At 44.2% G+C, this 21,542-nt stretch overlaps 1 protein-coding gene across 1 annotated transcript in view; it reads right to left on the bottom strand.

The window, feature by feature from the left end:
* MRTFB (myocardin related transcription factor B) overlaps nt 1-21,542 on the bottom strand; it is a 291,820-nt gene that overhangs the window by 204,782 nt on the left and 65,496 nt on the right. The gene's annotated exons all lie outside the window — the stretch shown is intronic.

The following is a 21,542-nucleotide window of genomic DNA, read 5'->3' on the forward strand; positions in this document are numbered from 1 at the left end:
GCAGGTGAAAAGCTGGGTTGCCTGATTAAGAACACCTGCCTGAGTCTCAGCACTACCACTTCCTTGCTTGTCTGCTCCTGAGCAAGTCCATAAGCCCGTGTGCCTTGGTTTCCCCAAGTGCCTAACAATAGGACTCAACTCCTAAGCCGGCTGAGGGTTATGTTAGATTATCCACATCAGAGACTTTAAAACAGTTTCTGGGACATAATAAAATGTTCGATGAACGTTAGTTTTCACTTTTATTATTACTTGTATATAATCCATTTGCCTTTCACCACCTCTATCACCACATTGTTACTATGATTGTTGAGAAATGGCATAATCCTTATCTTCAACATGCTTACACTGTACTGGGTGACAGAAATTACCCAGGCATATGACACAAGGCAGGTTCAATTCAGTCACTCAGTCGTGTCTGACTCTTTGCAACCCCATGGACTGCAGCACGCCAGGCTTCTCTGTCCTTCACCAACTACCGGAGCCTGCTGAAACTCATGTCCATCGAGTCAAAGAAAGATCTAAATCAATTATTCTTTATTTATTTAAAAACATCTGAGTGTCTGCTCCTTTCCAGGTACTCTGCGTTCTTTGGTGGGCGTGACGGTTTCTCTCCTCATAGCTTCCAGATTATCACGGCTAAGCTACAGGACAGATGAGCGACACAAGGAGACAGATCCAGCTTTTTTATTGGGTGCGGGGCAGCACGTATTTGAACTGGCAGAATTAGGTAGCAAAACATCCTAAGTGGAAGGGATGGCATTACAGGAAACGTGGGGCCTTTGGGGAAGGCTACGCAGCCTCTGGTCAGGGAGCATCCGAGAGGGCAACCAGCAGCAAGGTCAGAGAGAGAGGCAGGAGGGGCCTCAAATGCTGGGTTGAGTTTGTTCTTTTCTCAAGGACACTGATTATCCTGCTCGGAGTGAATCACAGCTTACTTTTAATTTCAAGTCTGGTATTGTTTTATTACTTTTCTTCACAATGTCTTTCTCTTTTACAGGTGAGAGGGGAAAAAGGATGAAACAAAAGAGAACAGTAACCTCAATCCACGCTGCTGTTGGCAGTGACGTTGGTAGAAGAGGCACTAAGTGATGAATTTCACATTCTTCTTAATTCTCCGAACATTCTTACCAAGCCAGACTTGTTCCTTTTACTAATTAGGAAACCGAGGCTCAGAGGTGTCAAACAGACCCCCAGATGTCCACTGAGCTCATAAATGCAGCTATAGAATTTAACTGCAAGCCTGACTTCCAAGGCTTTCTTTCTCTTCAGGCAAAAAAAAAAGTACAAGTGATTCCGCAGAATTTAATGCCCGTTAAAAACTAATTAGAATTTCAAGGTATATCATCTCAAAACCACTTAGAAAAGATAAAGACTTCATTATCTTCAAAAGATAGACTTTATATGTATGTATAAAAACATACATATATGTATATATAGGCATACATATAAATATGAAATGAAAATTAATCACTTAGTCGTGTCAGACTCTTCGTGATCCTATGGACTGTAGCCCACTGGGCTCTTCTGTCCATGGAATTCTCCAGGCAAGAATATTGGAGTGGGTTGCCATTTCCTTCTCCAATTCACATAAATATACACACATATAAAAAATTTAATAAGAAATGGGAAAAACCTGTATGAGAAAAATTTGTGCTCTAGGAGTCAGGAGTAAAACCAAACAAATGAAAAAAATACATCATGGTCTTGGAATGGAAAATTCAATATCAGAAAGATATCAATTCTCCCTATGTTTATAAATTTAACATGATCTCAACTTTTTTAAAGTGTGTTTTTCTTTTCTGGAACTGACAAATGATTCTAAAGTTCACATGGAAAAATAAACAAGCAAGAATGGCCAGGAAAATGAAGGGCAACAGGACAAACTAGTTTCACAAGGCATTAAGACGTTTTATAAATCCAATAATGTGTACTTGTGCAGGAATAGAAAGACTTAATGGAACTGACCAGAAAGCCCAGAGAGGTCTCCCAATATATCTGGAAATCTGGACTATAATGAAGGTGTACTCTATTCTGAAACAAATGGCTAAAAATTAGTGGTAGCGATATGGATAAAGCTGAATCTATATATCACCCCTGAATACCAGAATAAATTCTAAATGGATCAAAGATTTAAGTGTAAAAATGAAACCATAAAGGGAAAAAATCCTTAAAGAAAAGAAACATGGGCGAAATCCAAATTCTTGGAGGCCTTTTCATGACTCAAAATCCATAAAATATTAACTGCTTAAAATTCAAAGGAAAAACTTTAAAGCCTTCTCTATACCAAAATACATTAAAGTAAACTTCTGAAAAATGACAAGCTTGAGGAAACTGCAATTCGCATCACAAAGGCCTAGTTTATAAATTCCTAGAAACTGTTAAGAAAAAAAGTAATTCAAAAGAAAATGTGCAAAGGGCATGAACAAATAGTTCATAGAAAAGAAACAGCCTTAAAAAGAATATATTTGAATCAGTTCTAATGAGGTGGATGAAACTGGAGCCAATTATACAGAGTGAAGTAAGCCAGAAAGAAAAACATCAATACAGTATACTAATGCATATATATGGAATTTAGAAAGATGGTAACGATAACCCTGTATGCAAGACAGCAAAAGAGTCACAGATGTATAGAACAGTCTTTTGGACTCTGTGGGAGAGGGCGAGGGTGGGATGATTTGGGAGAATGGCATTGAAACATGTATAATATCATATGTGAAACGAATCACCAATCCAGGTTCGATGCATGATACAGGGTGCTCGGGGCTGGTGCACTGAGATGACCCAGAGGGATGGTATGGGGAGGGAGGTGGCAGGGGGGTTCAGGATGGGCAACACATGTACACCCATGGCAGATTCATGTTGATGTATGGCAAAACCAATACAATACTGTAAAGTAAAAAAAAACAAGAAAGAAAGAAACAGGCTTTAAGCATGTGAAAAGATGCTCAGCCTCCTTCATAATCAAAGTAATGCACATTAAAACCACAATGAGTTACTTTCCACCTTATCAGACTGATACAAATCCAGAGGCTGGTAATCAGCCTATTACAAGGGGCTGCGGAGACAGATACCTGCAAGGGTTCAAAATGGTACAACCCTGAAGGTGGGCAGCATTTATCAAAATGTATAAACGCAATGCTCACGGACCCAGCAATCCCACTTCTGGAAAGTTATCCCACAGATACTGCACATATATGAACTGACATGTGCACAACGTTATTCACCACAGGCTGTGACTGCAAGACTGGAAAATATTCAACTATCCATCAACGGGCGTTAACTTCAATAAACTATGGCACAGGCCACACAACAGTATATCCTGCATCTGGTAATAAATCTTTTCTATATACTAATGTGGAAAGACGCTAAAGGTACACTACTGAAAAAAAAAAAAAAAACAGGGTCAGAATAATTTATGTAGCTGAGGTTGAATGGTTTTATGAAGATCTACAAGACCTTTTAGAGCTAACACCCAAAAAAAGATGTCCTTTTCATTATAGGGGACTGGAATGCAAAAGTAGGAAGTCAAGAAACACCTGGAGTAACAGGCAAATTTGGCCTTGGAATACGGAATGAAGCAGGGCAAAGACTAATAGCGTTTTGCCAAGAAAATGCACCGGTCATAGCAAACACCCTCTTCCAACAACACAAGAGAAGACTCTACACATGGACATCACCAGATGGTCAACACCGATATCAGATTGATTATATTCTTTGCAGCCAAAGATGGAGAAGCTCTATACAGTCAGCAAAAACAAGACCAGGAGCTGACTGTGGCTGAGATCATGAACTCCTTATTACCAAATTCAGACTTAAATTGAAGAATGTAGGGAAAACCGCTAGACCATTCAATCCCTTATGATTATACAGTAGAAGCGAGAAATAGATTTAAGGGCCTAGATCTGATAGATAGAGTGCCTGATGAACTATGGAATGAGGTTCATGACATTGTACAGGGGACAGGGATCAAGAGCATACCCATGGAAAAGAAATGCAAAAAAGCAAAATGGCTGTCTGGGGAGGCCTTACAAATAGCTGTGAAAAGAAGAGAGGCAAAAAGCAAAGGAGAAAAGGAAAGATATAAGCATCTGAATGCAGAGTCCCAGAGAATAGCAAGAAGAGATAAGAAAGCCTTCTTCAGCGATCAATGCAAAGAAATAGAGGAAAACAACAGAATGGGAAAGACTAGAGATCTCTTCAAGAAAATTAGAGATACCAAGGGAACATTTCATGCAAAGATGGGCTCGATAAAGGACAGAAATGGTATGGACCTAACAGAAGCAGAAGATATTAAGAAGAGCTGGCAAGAATACACCTGTACAAAAGAAAAACTGTACAAAAAAGATCTTCATGACCCAGGTAATCATGATGGTGTGATCACTAATCTAGAGCCAGACACCCTGGAATGTGAAGTCAAGTGGGCCTTGGAAAGCATCACTATGAACAAAGCTAGTGGAGGTGATGGAATTCCAGTGGAGCTATTTCAAATCCTGAAAGACGATGCTGTGAAAGTGCTGCACTCAATATGCCAGCAAATTTGGAAAACTCAGCAGTGGCCACAGGACTGGGAAAGGTCAGTTTTCATTCCAATTCCAAAGAAAGGCAATGCCAAAGAATGCTCAAACTACCACACAATTGCACTCATCTCACATGCTAGTAAAGTAATGCTCAAAATTCTCCAAGCCAGGCTTCAGCAATACATGAACCGTGAATTCCCTGATGTTCAAGCTGGCTTTAGAAAAGGCAGAGGAACCAGAGATCAAATTGCCAACATCCGCTGGATCATGGAAAAAGCAAGAGAGTTCCAGAAAAACATCTATTTCTATTTTGACTGTGTGGATCACAATAAACTGTGGCAAATTCTGAAAGAGATGAGAATACCAGACCACCTGACCTGCCTCTTGAGAAATATGTATTCAGGTCAGGAAGCAACAGTTAGAACTGGACATGGAACAACAGACTGGTTCCAAATAGGAAAAGGAGTACGTCAAGGCTGTATATCGTCACCCTGCTATTTAACTTTTATGCAGAGTACATCATGAGAACGCTGGACTGGAAGAAACACAAGCTGGAATCAAGATTGCCGGGAGAAATATCAATAACCTCAGATATGCAGATGACACCACCCTTATGGCAGAAAGTGAAGAGGAACTGAAAAGCCTCTTGATGAAAGTGAAGAGGAGAGTGAAAAAGTTGGCTTAAAGCTCAACATTCAGAAAACGAAGATCATGGCATCCGGTCCCATCACTTCATGGGAAGTAGATGGGGCAACAGTGGAAACAGTGTCAGACTTTATTTTTCTGGGCTCCAAAATCACTGCAGATGGTGACTGCAGCCATGAAATTAAAAGACGCTTACTCCTTGGAAGAAAAGTTATGACCAACCCAGACAGTATATTCAAAAGCAGAGATATTACTTTGCCAACTAAGGTCCGTCTAGTCAAGGCTATGGTTTTTCCAGTAGTCATGTATGGATGTGAGAGTTGGATTGTGAAGAAGGCTGAGCGCCGAAGAATTGATGCTTTTGAACTGTGGTGTTGGAGAAGACTCTTGAGAGTCCCTTGGACTGCAAGGAGATCCAACCAGTCCATTCTGAAGGAGATCAGCCCTGGGATTTCTTCGGAAGGAATTTTGCTAAAGCTGAAACTCCAATACTTTGGCCACCTCATGTGAAGAGTTGACTCACTGGAAAAGACTCTGATGCTGGGAGGGATTGGGGGCAGGAGAAGGGGACGACAGAGGATGAGATGGCTGGATGGCATCACCGACTCGATGGACATGAGTCTGAGTGAACTCCAGGAGTTGGTGATGGACAGGGAGGCCTGGCGTGCTGCGATTCATGGGGTCGCAAAGAGTCGGACACGACTGAGCGACTGGACTGAACTGAACATATAAAAGGAGTGGGTATATACAGTGTACTGGTATTTGCTTGTATATACACAAAGAAACAACAGACATCTATAGGAAACAAATAGAAAACATTTTCTATGGCTGGAGACAGCATGTTAAACCAAAACAAAACTGGAAATTAGACTCCTCAAAATATTTTTAGTTTTTGAATCACATGAACATTTTATACATACAAAAAGAATTTTAAAGTGTTAAGAATATACTTCATAGGAGAAAGAGAAAGAGAACTACTTATCACCTAGAGTCAAAATCCAACATACATTAAAAGGGAATGTTTTCCCAAATCAGGAGTTTGAGATTAACAGATACATACTTTTATACATAAGATAAACAACAAGGACCTACTGTGTAGCACAGGGAACCATATTCAATATCTTATAATAACCTAAAATGGAAAAGAATCTGAAAAAGAATACATATGTGGGTGTGTGTGTATATATATATACATATATATATGTAAGTATGTATAACTGAATCACTTTGCTGGACACCTGAAACTAACACAACATTGTAAAGCACTATATTTCAATTTAAAAATAAAAATAAAAGAATTTTTCTATGAAATAGATGTTAACAAGCAAATTTAGTGTGACCATCACTAAATTTCACACAATGTTTAAGTTTTTCTTTAATCAAGCTAAAGCACATTATAGTAATCTCTAAAAGTACTATTTGGAGGACAAGAAATCAGAAGAAAGAATAGAAAAAGTACGAGGATGCTTTCGCCTAGTGGTTCTCAAAGTATGGTCCCCGGGCCAGCAGCATCAGCATTATCTGAGAATCTGTTAAAAGTGCAAATTCTGAAACCCTAGTCCAGACCCACTGAATTAGAAACCTGGGAGTGGTAGGTAGCAGTTCTGGTGATAAGCACTCCAGTCTGAGAGTCAGTGATCTGGCCAAGTGTTCCTTATACATTTTCATGCCTCACTTGAGAATCTTATTAAAAAGCAGATTCTGGTTCAGTAGTCTGGGGTGAGCCCCAGAGCTGGCATTTCAAACAAGCTCCAGGAGGCTGCGAGTGTGCAGCAGGTTGAGGGAGAACCCTTACAAAGAAAAGCTCAAATCCACCTGGAAGAAGGTACGCAGTCTTCAGTGGTTGAGTTTCCTATGAAACTTGCCCTCAGTAGAGTCCTTACACAGATTCCTAGGCTGGGGGACACCATGTAGTCTCCCATATAAATTCTGTCTTTAACACAGAATAAATACATTTAGTGAAAAAAGTCAAAGTTGCTCAGTCATGTCCGACTCTTTGCAAGCCCACAGATTGTAGCCCGTCATCCTCCTCTGTTCATGGAATTCTCCAGGCATGAATACTGGAGTGGGTTGCCATTCCCTGTTCCAGGGGATCTTCCTGACCCAGGCATTGAACCCAGGTCTCCTGCATTGCAGACAGATTCTTTACCATCTGAGCCACTATACCTTATTAAAATAACAGTGAATTGTTGAAATTCAACTTAAGGATGTCTCATCTGAGACAACTTTCATTTATAAGTGGACCTAGGAATCTTTCAGAATGGGGGGAAAAAAAGAAGGCATATTCATACATCCACCTGGTTATACTATCTGATTACCTTTACTTCAAACATTAGCCACACCATCTTCTCTCCATGAAAAATGATCAAGCAGTTTGTTTCCTTCTAAACATATTTTCAAATGGTTCTTATACTTACAAATACTGATTCTCCATTTGCTTTACAGGAGGGAGAAACGTTTATAGGAATCTTTCAAGTAAAGAATTCTAATTTAGATGGAAGAACCTGGAACTGGTACGTATCTACATTTTGCAAGTCATTCTTTGGACAGTTTTTGGTGTTAAACATTAATCAATGTGCTGAAATTTCTACATATCCCTATCTCACTGCATCTAAGATGCCATCATTTCCATACACACTATTATTCTGTGTAACACTAAGAAAGAACAAAAGCTGCCAATGAAACCATGACATGTCAATTTTAAGACAGTAGTCTATCTCAGACATGCATCTTAAAATCAATGAAATGGCTTAATTATAAATCTCAGAGATATGTACATAATAAGTTATGCATTTTCATTTATAGAGGCATGGATTTTTGTTCACTTAACAATTTGCCCCATACCTAAAACAGTGGAAAAGTTCCAACATCCACATAATATGACTTGGTTCATTTTTGTACAGGAGTATTTTTTTAAAAGGTAGTGATTAAAAAAAACAAAAAAGGAGTGACCTCTTTTTACCGTGAAACATAATACTGCTTGTGCAAAGTAATAAAAATTAATTATTCTTAATTTGGATAATTTTCCCATCTAGAAGGATTCAATGTATCTATCTCTAGGCAATTTAAAATACATCCTTCTATTCTGACAACAACCTTACTTACATGTTTGTTTCCATAGCACCTTTCAAAAGTAACAAGCAAATGAACAACAAACATCTTACAGCAAAGAAGTCACTTTATCTATCCAAGAGAAAGGAAAGATAAACTTCCTGTGTGGATTTAACAAAAGTTGAAGGAATTCATCTTGTTACACTATAGCTGTATAATAGCTGGAGCTGAACTATCTTGACTCATTCTGCATTTTCCCCATGGCACTAAGACTAACTCAATTTCAAATGAAATCAGAATTTCTAACGAATCCTATCAGGAGCACAGAGGACAACATAACTATAGTTCATTTTGATTTTCACTCTTGTTCAATATGTATTGACCAAATTCTCTAACATGGATATTAGTACACAGAAAGAAAGAATGGCTTTCCCGATGGCTCAAAAGTAAAGAATCCGCTTGCAATGCAGGAGCCGCAAGAGACACGGGTTGGATCCCTGGGTCGGGAAGATCCCCTGGAAGAGGGCACGGCTACCCACTCCAGTGTTCTTGCCTGGAGAATCCCATGGACAGAGGAGCGTGGCGGGCTACTGTCCATATTGTCGCAAAGAGTCGCATATGACTGAAGCGACTTAGCACACATGCAGAAAGAACAGGGGAAAAATGTTCCCAACAAAAACTGTCAGTTAAATTCTGCCCCCTTCCCTGTTCTGAGTCTACAATTTAGAGTCACTCTCAACGGAGCTAGACCTTGAGACATGTGAGGTCCTCTGACATGCTTAGTTATCAAAGTGATTGGGGTACACCACTAGCATTTACAGCCTGGGAGCCAGATGCTCAAACTTCTCACAATGCATGGGCTAGATCCACATAATGAAGACTTTTCCTGGTCCTGAGACTTTTCAATGACCAGCCAGATTAATCGCCTTAACTGGCCTTACTTCAGAACATAATACTAAATATTTTACAAGAAATTATGGAAAAACCCTAGTAATTTGAGAAGGTATCTAAAGCAAGATAAGTTGAGACTGAATGACTAGGGTCTGAAAATTAGTGACTATTTCCACACACCAAGCATTAACTCAACATATAATAGCAGTGTCACAACACTGAGCTTATCTACACTATGTGAGATACTGCCACGGAATCAAACAAACAAAAACCCTTCAATCTAGCTAATATTTTATTCATTATCAGAGAGAAGCAGTAGGAATCCAGCATGTTGCCTCAAAGCAGCAGTACTTCGAAGCTTGGGGCACAAAACATGCGCTACAATGTTGTTTGAAAGTCTGGCATTCACGGAAGGGCTATATTAGTATTATTTATATGTTGACTGAGATAGTCTGTACTTTCTCTTGTCCTGTTACTCCTAACTCAATCTAGGCGTGTATTTTCATAATCATAAATAAGTTATTCCAACACTTGAGGTGTCCTCCACTCCCGTGTCTAACTAGACCTCTAATCTTTCCTTTCCGTGTATGAAATAGCTCCTGACATTTTTACCTCTCTTCAAACCAAGCTTATTCACTAGAAGCAGGTAGGAGCAGTCCAGTCCGCAGCACAGCAGTAACGTGCTAGCCGTGATGTGGCAATGCAGGTCATGTATTGTTCTTTTATTTCTAACATTTAAATCGGAGCATCACAGTGGTTTTCAACTACGTACGTAGGTAGCTTTTATTTCTGATGTATTTCATTGGAGCTGTAAAGGGGGCTTTACAAACCGTTGCTGCAAAGGGGAGGGGCCTTGGTTCTGACAAAGTTGAGCACCACTGCTCCAAAGAGTGGAATCACGTGCTGAACAAAAAAAAAAGTTTCCTTTGCTTAAAGCAAGCCCTGGGCTCCAATATTCCACTTCCATTCGATTGGACATCCCACCCTAGACACACACCGCTGCTTTTAAGCCCACTTCTGCCCTCATAGAGGGCCAAAGAAAAGTTTTTGTCCATTTCGGAAACAGGGACCCTTTGGGTAAGCTGACAAAGGCCGAGGACTCTCCCCCAAGAAACTCCTGTGCCATGCTGCATTCAATTAGGAGGAGAGCGGGGCCCCCCCAGACACACCCTCTGCAGCTCAATCGGAACCTGAGGAGAATTCGAGCCCTAAAACCCCGCGAGTGGGGGCGGGGAGAAGGATGGGAGGCAAGGACGGGGCGGGGCGCTGGAGTCGCCGTGCCCGGGTGTGAACCCCGACTCCACCGCGTCCCAGCGGCGTGACCCTGGGCAGGGCGCTTCACCTCTGCGTGCAGCCCGAGCGGAACCGCCTAAGTGCCGGCAGACGATTAAGGCTCACTGAACGGGGTTGCCGCGCCCGACAGCGCCGCGTCCTCCCGCGCCAACGCGCCGCCGGGGAAAACAGGAGCGCCCCGCGGTCGCACCCGCGAGCGGACGCGGGCTGCGAGGGGACTGGCCCGGCCGCCCCGCGGCCCCGGCCCGGCCGCCCCGCCCCGCCGCGCCCGCTCGGGTCCCGGGACAGCGCGGACCGGGCGACTCCGCTGCAGCCGCGGGGCCGACTGAGGTGGCCGCCCAGAACGCGGGCCGCCCGCCCGCCCGCCCGGCCCCCCCGCCTGGCCCTCGGTCTCCGCTGCTCTCACCCGCTCCTCAGTCCCAACGGCAGCCGCCGCGCCCGCAGCTCACCTCCCGGGCCGCCGCCGCCGCCGCCGCCGCCGCCGCGCGCGATCTCGCGAGACTTCGCTCCCCTCGCCGCTCCCCCGCCCTCCCCGCGCGTGGCGCGGACCCCGGCCTGGAAACGGCCGGACGCCTTCCTCGGGAGCGACCTCCACGCCTCCGGGTTAAGTCTAGGCGGGCTCGCGACCCCGCGTCCTGGTCCCTGCGTCCGTCCCGCCCACCTCCGTGAAGGTGAAGGGTTAAATGCCAGGTGCGGGTCGGCCGCCTCCTCACCTGGCCGGCCGGGTGCGCGTGCGCATGCGCGCGCCCGGGGCCCTGGACCTTCGAGCCTTTGCAAAAGCTCTAACCACAGTGACAGCAGTGATCCCTGCAGCCAGTTTTGGAATGCTTCCTGGGTGCCGAGTACTTCTAAAACTTCCTGGGTCCTCACAAGTTCCACCAAGAAGTGGGTATTACCATCCTCTCCTCTCCAGAGGCGATAAAACGGAGGCTTGGCCAGGCTAAGAACTACCTCTGGGTCACGCAGCTAGGAGTGGGCATCTGGGGTTGTCTGTTGCTCAAACCGAAGCCCTGATTTCCCGCCTCCATGACGATCCCCAGGCCCTGTCCCTGTTCCTTCTTCCGCTGAGGGCGCCAAATCTCAGCCCTTCTTTACTTCCCTCCCACGGTTCAAGCGCTCCTAGGAGGGCAGTTGCTACAGTCCCTCTGGTTTTATAAAGCTGCAATCAGCAAAATGCTTCTCCCTCATTACCCGAACTTCCTAAGGCCTACCTGTGCCAGACCGTGTCTCCTCTTTAGACTGGTGGTGTTTTGATGATAACACGGTAGGATGGGACACAAGACATAGAACCAGAATGTATTTACATGGATGTTAGGGGGCTCCAAGGAAGGTGTGACTTCTTCCTGGGATAAAATCTTAACCTTATATAATTGTTTCTAAAAAAAGACGGGCTAGCAATTATTAAGGGCATTTCAAGGTCACTACCAATATTCTTCCGAGTCAAATCATAGGAAAATGGAGATGAAGAGATTGGCTCAAGTCTCCACTGTAAGATGAGGTTTGAACCTGAGTCTGAGTCCAGAACCCAGTACTGCCTCACACTAAAGTCCCATGAACTAGCAAGTCTGGGCCAACAAGCTGCTGTAAAATCGAAAGCCTTGGAGGTTCTAGCTATTCCTTTACCTTGCATGAGGGTCTGCAGGGGCTTGCCCAGCCCACCTGACAGTCAAATCCATCTCAGCAAACGCTGGCCTGCCCACCCTGCAAGCCTGCCCAGTTCCTCTAGAAATAACACTGCTTCCTGCTTATATACAGAGTACATCATGAGAAATGCTGGGCTGGAGGAAGCACAAGCTGGAATCAAGATTGCTGGGAGAAATATCAATAACCTCAGAGATGCAGATGACACCACCCTTACAGCAAAAAGTGAAGAGGAACTAAAAAGCCTCTTGATGAATGTGAAAGAGGAGAATGAAAAAGTTGGCTTAAAGCTCAACATTCAGAAAACTAAGATCATGGCATGGGAAATAGATGTGGAAACAGTGTCAGACTTTATTTTGGGGGGCTCCAAAATCACTGCAGATGGTGACTGCAGCCATGAAATTAAAAGACGCTTACTCCTTGGAGGGAAAGTTATGACCAACCTAGACAGCATATTAAAAAGCAGAGATATTACTTTGCCCACAAAGGTCCATCTAGTCAAGGCTATGGTTTTTCCAGTGGTCATGTATGGATGCAAGAGTTGGACTGTGAAGAAAGCTGAGAGCTGAAGAATTGATGCTTTTGAACTGTGGTGTTGGAGATGACTCTTCAGAGTCCCTTGGACTGCAAGGAGATCCAACAAGTCCATCCTAAAGGAGATCAGTCCTGGGTGTTCTTTGGAAGGGCTGACGCTGAAGCTGAAACTCCAATACTTTGGCCACCTCATGCGAAGAGTTGACTCATTGGAAAGACTCTGATACTGGGAGGGATTGGGGGCAGGAGCAGAAGGGGACGACAGAGAATGAGATGGCTGGATGGCATCACTGACTCGATGGACGTGAGTCTGAGTGAACTCCGGGAGTTGGTGATGGACAGGGAGGCCTGGGGTGCTGTGATTCATGGGGTTGCAAAGAGTCGGACACCTCTGAGCGACTGAACTGAACTGAACTGCAGGCCAGAGGTTATAGATACCCTCCAGGTTCAAACATCACCAAATCCACCTGATGAATGAAATGAATGAAAGAGAGGAAGGGAAATCACAGACGATGGGCAGTGACAAGTTACCAAGCACTGTACCAGGTGCTGTCCATTCATTAGGTAATTTCCATTGGGAGGGAGATACGTGTTCCCATTTTGCAGATAAGGAAACAAGGGCCTAAGGGTACAGACAGGTACTAAGTGGGAGGGCTGGGGTTCCACCAGGTCAGTCTGTCCCAGGCCAACAAACTTTGGCCTCAGTGACCAACAAGTTTCTCCCCAGACTCAAAAGCCTGTATCTTCATACAGCTGAAAAGTTAGATATCTCCTGAGATCAAGATTCCAATCTAAGATACCATTTATATAAAATAAAGATGTAAATAGGCTATTGGGAATATGCACCCAGTTAATGTGAAGCATGTCCAAAAAGTGCCTTAAGCACTCAGTAAATTATAGCGATTATTACATTGGTAGGCTGTTTATTTTATTCCTTCCCCATCTCCCAATATAAATTCCAAATCAATTTGGAGGATGTGGCCTTATCTGCTCAGACATGGGAATAAAATTAGTTTCTAGCACACCTGAAACAATCCGCTGCTCTTTAGTGGATGAAATTACCCCCACCCTTCCTCCTGACGGTGGAAAGAGACCCAAAGACTCTCCTGGAGCTTTGATGTGCTCTCCCATCCCAGTTTCCTGGGTGACTGGCAACCTGTTTTATAAAAGCCTCCCCTTATACAGGAAAAGCCACCCAAATATTTTCAAGTTGTTAGCAAAAAGAGAAACGTTTAAGCTGAAACCTGGTAAGAGAATTTTGGTGAGGTTGGGGGTTAATATAACCACTATGATATCATGAGGAAAGTTTTTATAGGAATTGAAGCTGCCACCACCCTCAGGCCACAGTACTCTAGGTTAGGTTTCTACCCTGATACAAGGCACGTCACAGGTTCCCATCAATGACAACAGCTTAGCTCACCCTGAACTGATCCTCACAGGGCAGGGATGGATGTAACAGGATCCATGGAGGGCATTACAGATGGACCAAAAAATTCTGGGTGATTCTAAAATATTTACACCTCTAAGGGTTTAACCTGTGGTTTCCAGGAAGCACTATTAAAACATCTTTGATCCAGGAGTAACTTTACAAATGCCCATAATGGGATTTGTTTCATGCTCATTCAGTCAATAAAGACTTAAGCACTTAAGTGCCAATTACTGTGTTAGTAGCTGTGAGCAAGACACAGTCTAGGCTCTCATCACATTGATGGCCTAGAGGGAAGAGGGATGCTAATTTAATAACTGAACTAAAAAATGTTGAAATAGTATGTGATAAATAGAATGAAAAAGAAGAGCAAATGACCGGGAAAAAAAGAAAAAGAAAAAAGCCTGAATGGAAGGGTAGGAAAGAACTTGGCTTGAATTTGAGTTCTGGAGGGTGCATTAGCATGAACTAAGCAAGGAGGAAAGAAGAGAGCAAGGAATAGGAGACAGGGATGGCTCAGCAAGGAATAGATGAGGGTGGGAAACGGAGATTAGGGTGGACTGGGGCTGTATGAAGTATCTCAGGGACTTCACTGATGGTCCAGTAGCTAAGACTTCATGCTCCCAATGCAGGGGCCCTGGGTTCGATCTCTGGTCAGAGAACTGGATCCTTCGTGGCACAACTAAGAGTTCACATGCTGCAACTAGAGATCCCGCGTGCCCCAACAAAGGCCCAGCACAGCCAAATAAATGAAAATATATATATATATATATATATATATATATTTTTTTTTTTTTTTTAAGGCATCTCAGGCAGGTACATACTCTAAGCACATGGGGACAGTGGAGAGAAGAGAACCCAACTGGAGATGAGAGAGTGTCACGGACAATGCCATTGGTTTCCACATACCCATCCTTCCCCATTGGGCAATCCAAGCTCATTACCTCCAGCCAATCTGTATTTGAGGAAATCTCACATCATATGAATATATCCCACCATCCGAGTGTAGAAACCAGGATGCAAATATCCTGCTTCCCTCACAACCAGGACAAGGGGTGTGACACAGGCTCTGCTGGCCAGAGGTACCATGTGAAGCTGAGCCTCATTTCTGTTGATATGACCGGTGGCCAGTGCGACTGGCTTTGGGGTGGCGGTTGCAGGGCCGAGCTCCCAATGGAGAAGCCACATGAGAGCTGACGGCAGTGGTGGTCGTGGTGACGGCAAACTCAGGCAGGCTCATGGCTTGCTGATTGGGCCAGGCGTGCAGTGTGGTTTGGGGCATTTTTCCTAGAAGCTTAGCCTCAATTTCTTTCCTCCAGCCCTCCCAATGATTCTGTGGGAGACCTAACATCCTTTATTACATTCCCCTTTCTGCTTAAATCAGCCAGCATTTCCACCAAGAACGCTGACAGGCTGAAGCTGGCTGGAGCCAATGAAACTTGGAGAGAGACTCGCTGGGGCTGTGGTGAGAGGAACCTTCTCTGTCGGAAGAAAGAGCCCCAGGAAACCAGCTCGATCTTGATAGCATTCCTTAGGCAGGTTGGCAGGGAGTCCATTGGACCCAGTCACGTAGTCACCTACGTCTTAGAATGTATGACCATTTGGAATCTATGGCTGGTTAGGCACAACAGAAGCGAAAGCTGGGAAAGTGGTTAATTGATAATAAAGGAGCCATAGGAACACTCTCCTTGATGTCAGGAGGTTGACCTTCATTACCTTCATTGGTAATGAAGAACTTCATTAGACCTCCTAAGATCTAAGGGAAACAAAATGACCTAATGTTAACTGTCCAGTCCTCTACACAAGCTCTTTTTAGTAACAGGTCAAAAGGTATATAATAAGATGTCTTGGGTATGTGGGTCTCTTCTGGTTGTCTGTGCCAGAAGCTGTCTCTGTTACTTTCTGACTTCAAATAAAACAGTTAAACTGCTGCAAAGATCCAAGCTACTGTGTTCCTTTGATCTCAGAGTGAATTCTTCCCTTTGAAGATCACGAACCCGTAGCCGACACTGAACATCACGGAACACACTCCCTGCCTGGCTTGGAATCTCAGTTGCCATCAACAGTTTCCACAGCTGAGGGATATGATAAGGTCTGCTTGGCACAGCAGAGAAATCAAAAGATCTGGGTCCTTGACTATATCACCAAGCTGCTAGACTGATATCAGACCTGTAAGGCCCTGGACCTCTCCTTCTCTGTGCTAATGGTGCCCAGTCACTCAGTTGGGTCCAACTCTGCAACCCCATGGACTGTAGCCCACCAGGTTCCTCTGTCCATGGAATTTCCCAGGCAAGAATACTGGAACTGGTTGCCATTTCCAACTCCAGGGGATCTTCCCAACCCTGGTATCGAAACTGCAGCTGAGGGGCAGAGTCTTTACCACTGAGTCACCTGGGTAAGGTGGGCAGAGTCTTTACCACTGAGCCACCTGGGTAAGCCCCTCCCTGAGCTCAAATCAACCTGAGCTGGCTTCTCTGTTCTTTGCAGCCCAAACATTCACAATGATGCAGGATGAAAGAAGCAACTTACGGAGAATAGACACACATCTTTTCTGAATCTGTCAGGAACCACCCAAATCCAGGGAACCTTTGTCTACCAGCCTCCTTCACCCCCACCCAATATCAGTCCCACTCAGGTGAGCCCTGAGTGAGCATGAGTAAAAGTCGCTCAGAAGTGTCCGACTCTTTGCGACCCATTGGACTATACAGTCCGTGGAATTCTCCACGCCAGAATACTGGAGCGGGTAGCTGTTCCCTTCTCCAGGGGATCTTCCCAACACAGGGATCGAACCCAGGTCTCCCACATTGCAGGCAGATTCTTTACCAGCTGAGCCACCAACCTGGCCCCAAACACTTCATTCCAGAAAACACATTCTTTCATTGCCCTTCCCAGTCTTGGACTGTCTCTTTGAAGGGCACCAAGTGATTCTGTCACTTGCCCAGCTCACACATCTGGTAAGTGGCAGAGCTGAAGGTCTGGAGGCAAGCCAGATCCCAGACTTTTAACCACTATGTTTAATGCCATGCCCCATCCAGTCTCATTCCATTAAAAAAAAAAAAAAAAGAGTGTGGCCTTGAGCCAGGAAAAAAAAATACAGACGAAGAGCTCAAGTTTAGCTCCATATTTGCTATATGGCCTTGAGCAAGCTTCTTAAGACTTACTTTCAGATGTAAATGAAGTTAATGATGCCAGCCTCATAGAATCTGGCAGCCATCTGTATGGTTCACCCATGACCTCTGGCTCCCCACCTTCTGGGCACACAGTGAAACTCATTTCCTGCACCCCTGGGTTGGAGTCACAGCAGTAGTCCCAGCCAAAGAATGTGAATGGTGGGAATATGTGTCACTTCTGGGTTGCTGCTCTCTGGAGCAGAGTCCTCAGCCTATCCATCATGGACACATGATTTGAGCAAAAACCAAACAATTATTGTTGGCAGTTGAAAAGACCCTGATGCTGGGAATTATTGAGGGCAGGAGGAGAAGGGGACGACAGAGGATGAGATGGTTGGATGGCATCACCAACACAATGGACGTGGGTTTGGGTGGACTCCGGGAGTTGGTGATGGACAGGGAGGCCTCGTGTGCTATGGTTCATGGGGTCGCAAAGAGTCGGACACAACTGAGTGACTGAACTGAACTGAACTGATGTTTGTCAAAGCACATACTAGCCTATACTGATTGATACATACAATACGGTCATTTTCTCATTTACTCAAGAACCACTTCTCTGTTGTGGTTCAAACCTCAAATGGACAAGAAAGAAAGCGTAGGCAGCAGTCCTGAAGGTTCTAGTGCAATACATCTGAGAGGGGGCCCAGTCCTCTGCTTTTATTCCCCTGGTGATTCTGATGCCCTGGCGAGTCTGAGACCCTTGTGTTACTATTGCCCCACCATATGATGGTAGAGTAAGGCAGGGTCCTCACCCTTGAGGGCCACATAGACTAGAGATGACAGCTACAGAGAGAAAAGTTACAATGCAAATATGGTTTTGTGATCTGAAATCTGTAGCATTAAATGAGTATATATAGGAACTCTCTGAACTAGGGGGTTTCTTGGTGGCTCAGTAGGTAAAGAATCCAGCTGCAGAGCAGGAGATGCAGGAGACCTGGGTTCAATCCCTGGGTCAGGAAGATCCCCTGGAGAAGGAAACGGCAATCTACTCCAGTATTCTTGCCTGGAGAATCCCATGGACAGAGAAGCCTGGAGGGCTACAGTCCATGGGGTCGTAAAGAGTCAGACACAACTCAGTGAGTAAACCACTGTGAACTATACAGTTGTCTGTGTAATAGAAAGTAAGCATGCATCCTGGCAAATTCATCCATCAATGGTGTGACCCAAAATGGGGTACTTGGACTCCCTATTTCCTCATCCAAATATATACGGTATTATTTGTCTCCGTTTTCCAAATATGAACATCGAAACTCAGATGTTCTAAAACATTGCCCATGGTCACACAGCTAGTAACAAGGCTTAACTGGAATCGACACCTAGGTTCTTCGGTATCTAGACCCCACCTTCTTAAACACTGGGTGTAGCTGGTTCATGCAAGGCCTCTGCCTGTCAGCATTTTTCTCACTCAAGAATTCCACAAAGCCGTAGCCTTGGCGCTGACCAGTGACACTATCCTTTCGCATATTTGTGTTCACTACTGGCCCTGCCTGGAGAAATAGTTCCCACAGCAATGGTTCGCTAACCTTCTCATTGAGGCCCCCCACGTACACAGTGGCATCCTGGTTCCACTCAGAGATCAGCCTGACCTCCGTGCCAAAAGCGCTCCCATCATCTCCAGGCAGTGATCCCACCCCCTGACTATTACTGTGGTATTCTAGCGGTGGTTTTTCATCTCCCTCATCCCTTCTACATTTATTAATTGTAATTCTTCTTTAAGGTAAGACTCCCTTCCTTTCACCAGTATGGACTCATGGGTATTTATTTTATTCTATGGCTTATAATCCAATACTATCATTATTTTGTTGCTCCGATCATTCCAGCTTTAACCACTGAGAGCTATTTCAAGCTGGCTCCTATATCCTTAATAAGCCCCCAACCTTTTTTTCTTTTTTTTGATAAATTCTCTATTTTCTGGCAATACATGGTGTTCCAGGCTGATCTTGTATTTTCCTTGCTCCAGCTTTGGAATCAACTACTTCTCCAAGGAGCCCTGATTCCTTTCATTGAAGAATGGTGTTTAGAAACCAAGATCTGGGTGGTAAGTGTGCTCATTGCTACTGGGGATTCTTTGCTTCTAGGTCTTTTCAGTGTTCAGAGTTTGGAGATATATTATGTATACTAATCCATGCACACACACTTCTGTATTTATATTTGTATCTATTTTTTAAACTTTAGTTCATACTGATACTACTGATTTCAATTCATCACCATAGGGTCCTTCATGTCTCCCTCCTTATTTGTAACTTTCCTGAGTTGTAACTTCATTTGTTTTTTTTAATCGAAGAGCTTGATAATTGTGAAAAATGTTCCCTTCTCATCCCTGCGCTCTTCTTTTCTCCCCTGGAAATGACTGATGTGAGAATACAATACTGAATGCTAGATGTTGCCATCAGAAGCTAGACCAAGAGAGCCCAGTAGAATTCATGGTCCTTTTTAATGCAAAAAACACTAATTAAACACTTTATCAGCAGTGGGGTGCAGGAGGGTCAGCCAAAGCTCTGGAATGTGACCTCATTGTTCCAGTGAAATGAGTCAGATGGGAATGCAAATTTTATTCAAGCAGCTGTATGTCAGCTTGGTTCTGGGGAGAGAAAAAAAAAGTTTGCCTATTTTTTTTCCCTTTCTGGAGAAAACGTTCACCACGTGGTCCTCCTACCCTGACCACCGTCCTTGCTCCTGGAAACCCTTTGCCTCTTGCGGGCAGCCCTCTTACCTCCTCACTGATTTCTGCCCCCTGCCCCTCCCAACACGCAATGCTGTCCCCTTTCCCTCTGACTTCTTAATCTGTATTTCCACTTTCACAGCCTTTGTGAATTTTCACTTACATGCAAATCTCAGCAGAAACCATTCATGGCTGGGTCTTCAGAACCTTCTCAATCAGAAAAGCCAACTTTACATTTTTAAAAATTTTGTAGTCTGAGGTTTGGTTTTCCTCTTCCGTTCTCTGTTCCTGTAACACGTCGGGTGTGGGGGAATGTTCTGTTTTTCCGTCCTTTCATAACAGCTTGGAGTTGTTCAGCATGAAACCTCAAGGAATTCTTTGCGGAAAACTTGTGTTTTGCTCTCCACCCTCCGAACATGTAAGGAAGAGCAAGGGTGGCTCACTCTGATGGCATATGAAGCACTTATTATTTATTTATTTATTTATTTATTTTTTGCACTTTTTTATTTAAAACTCAAGAGCCTGACTCTTTTAGCTCCCTCTGGGGAAAAACAAAAGCCTGTTGGAAGTATTATTCCTTTTGGTGTTATCAACAATTCCAGAAGCCCACAGGCCTATTTGACTGGGATTCTGCCAATCTCAGGCCAGAGGAGGGAACACCTTCGCAGCGGTCTGGTCTAACCCGAAATGAACCCAGAATGAACCCGGAGGGGGATGATGTCAAGTCAGTGAGAGAGAGCCTCAGGATAGCCCATATTTTCTTACCTATATCCAGGAAGCCTGGATGGAAGGGTACTGGCAGCCATAGACTTCCTCAAGAGTCGACTAAGCAGAGGGTGCCCAGGATGTTAAGTCATTGCGGATGCTGAACCATCAATGGGACAATGAAGAATCGCTTTCAAGAATTCTAAGGTTACTGTCTGTTCTTGGAAGGAATGCTCAGCAAAGTCACTTAGGGCTGGTAGGAATGGAGGAGGATGCGGTGAGCAATAATATTAACAATGATAGCCATGTGGGCATGCTGAGTTGTAGTAATAGTAATAACAAGGAGATGATGACAACAATGATAACAATGATGAAACTGACTGGAAATTAATCCAGTTCTTCCTTATGAGCCAGGCGGTATGCATACATTTTAAAGATTTATTTACTACTATTATTTTTTAAATTTTTGGTTGTGCTGAGTCTTCATTGCTGCATGGGAGCTTTCTCTAGTTACAGTGCTCAGGCTTCTCATTGTGGTGGCTTCTCTTGTTGTGGAGAAAGGGCTCTAAAGCGCTCCAGCTCAGTAGTTTTGGCTCACAGGCTCTAAAGCATGGGCTCAGAAGTTGTGGTGCAGGGCCTTAGTTGCCCTGTGGCACGTGGGATCTTCCCAGACCAGGCATCGAACCTGAGTCCACTGCGTTTGCAGGCAGATTTTTAACCACTGGACCACCAGGGAAGCCCAGTTGTGCATAAATTTACTATATACATTGTATCTCATTGAATTCTCACAACACCTATATGAGGCAGGTAAACTGTCATTAGTCCCATTTTTCATCTGAGAAACTGAGGCTCACAAGATATTACAGGTGGGGATTGCAGTCACAAAGCTACAGTGTGGCTAGATTAGAACCCCAAACCTGCTTTCTGAACTACTTCGCTATGTGGCCTTCTTTGGTCTGGCTTGTAAGCGGCAGGGCTTTGATTTCCCTGAGCTAGGTATCACGAAC

This window comes from Budorcas taxicolor, chromosome 2 (genome assembly GCF_023091745.1).
Source record: "Budorcas taxicolor isolate Tak-1 chromosome 2, Takin1.1, whole genome shotgun sequence".
In the NCBI taxonomy this organism is placed as follows: Eukaryota; Metazoa; Chordata; class Mammalia; order Artiodactyla; family Bovidae; genus Budorcas; species Budorcas taxicolor.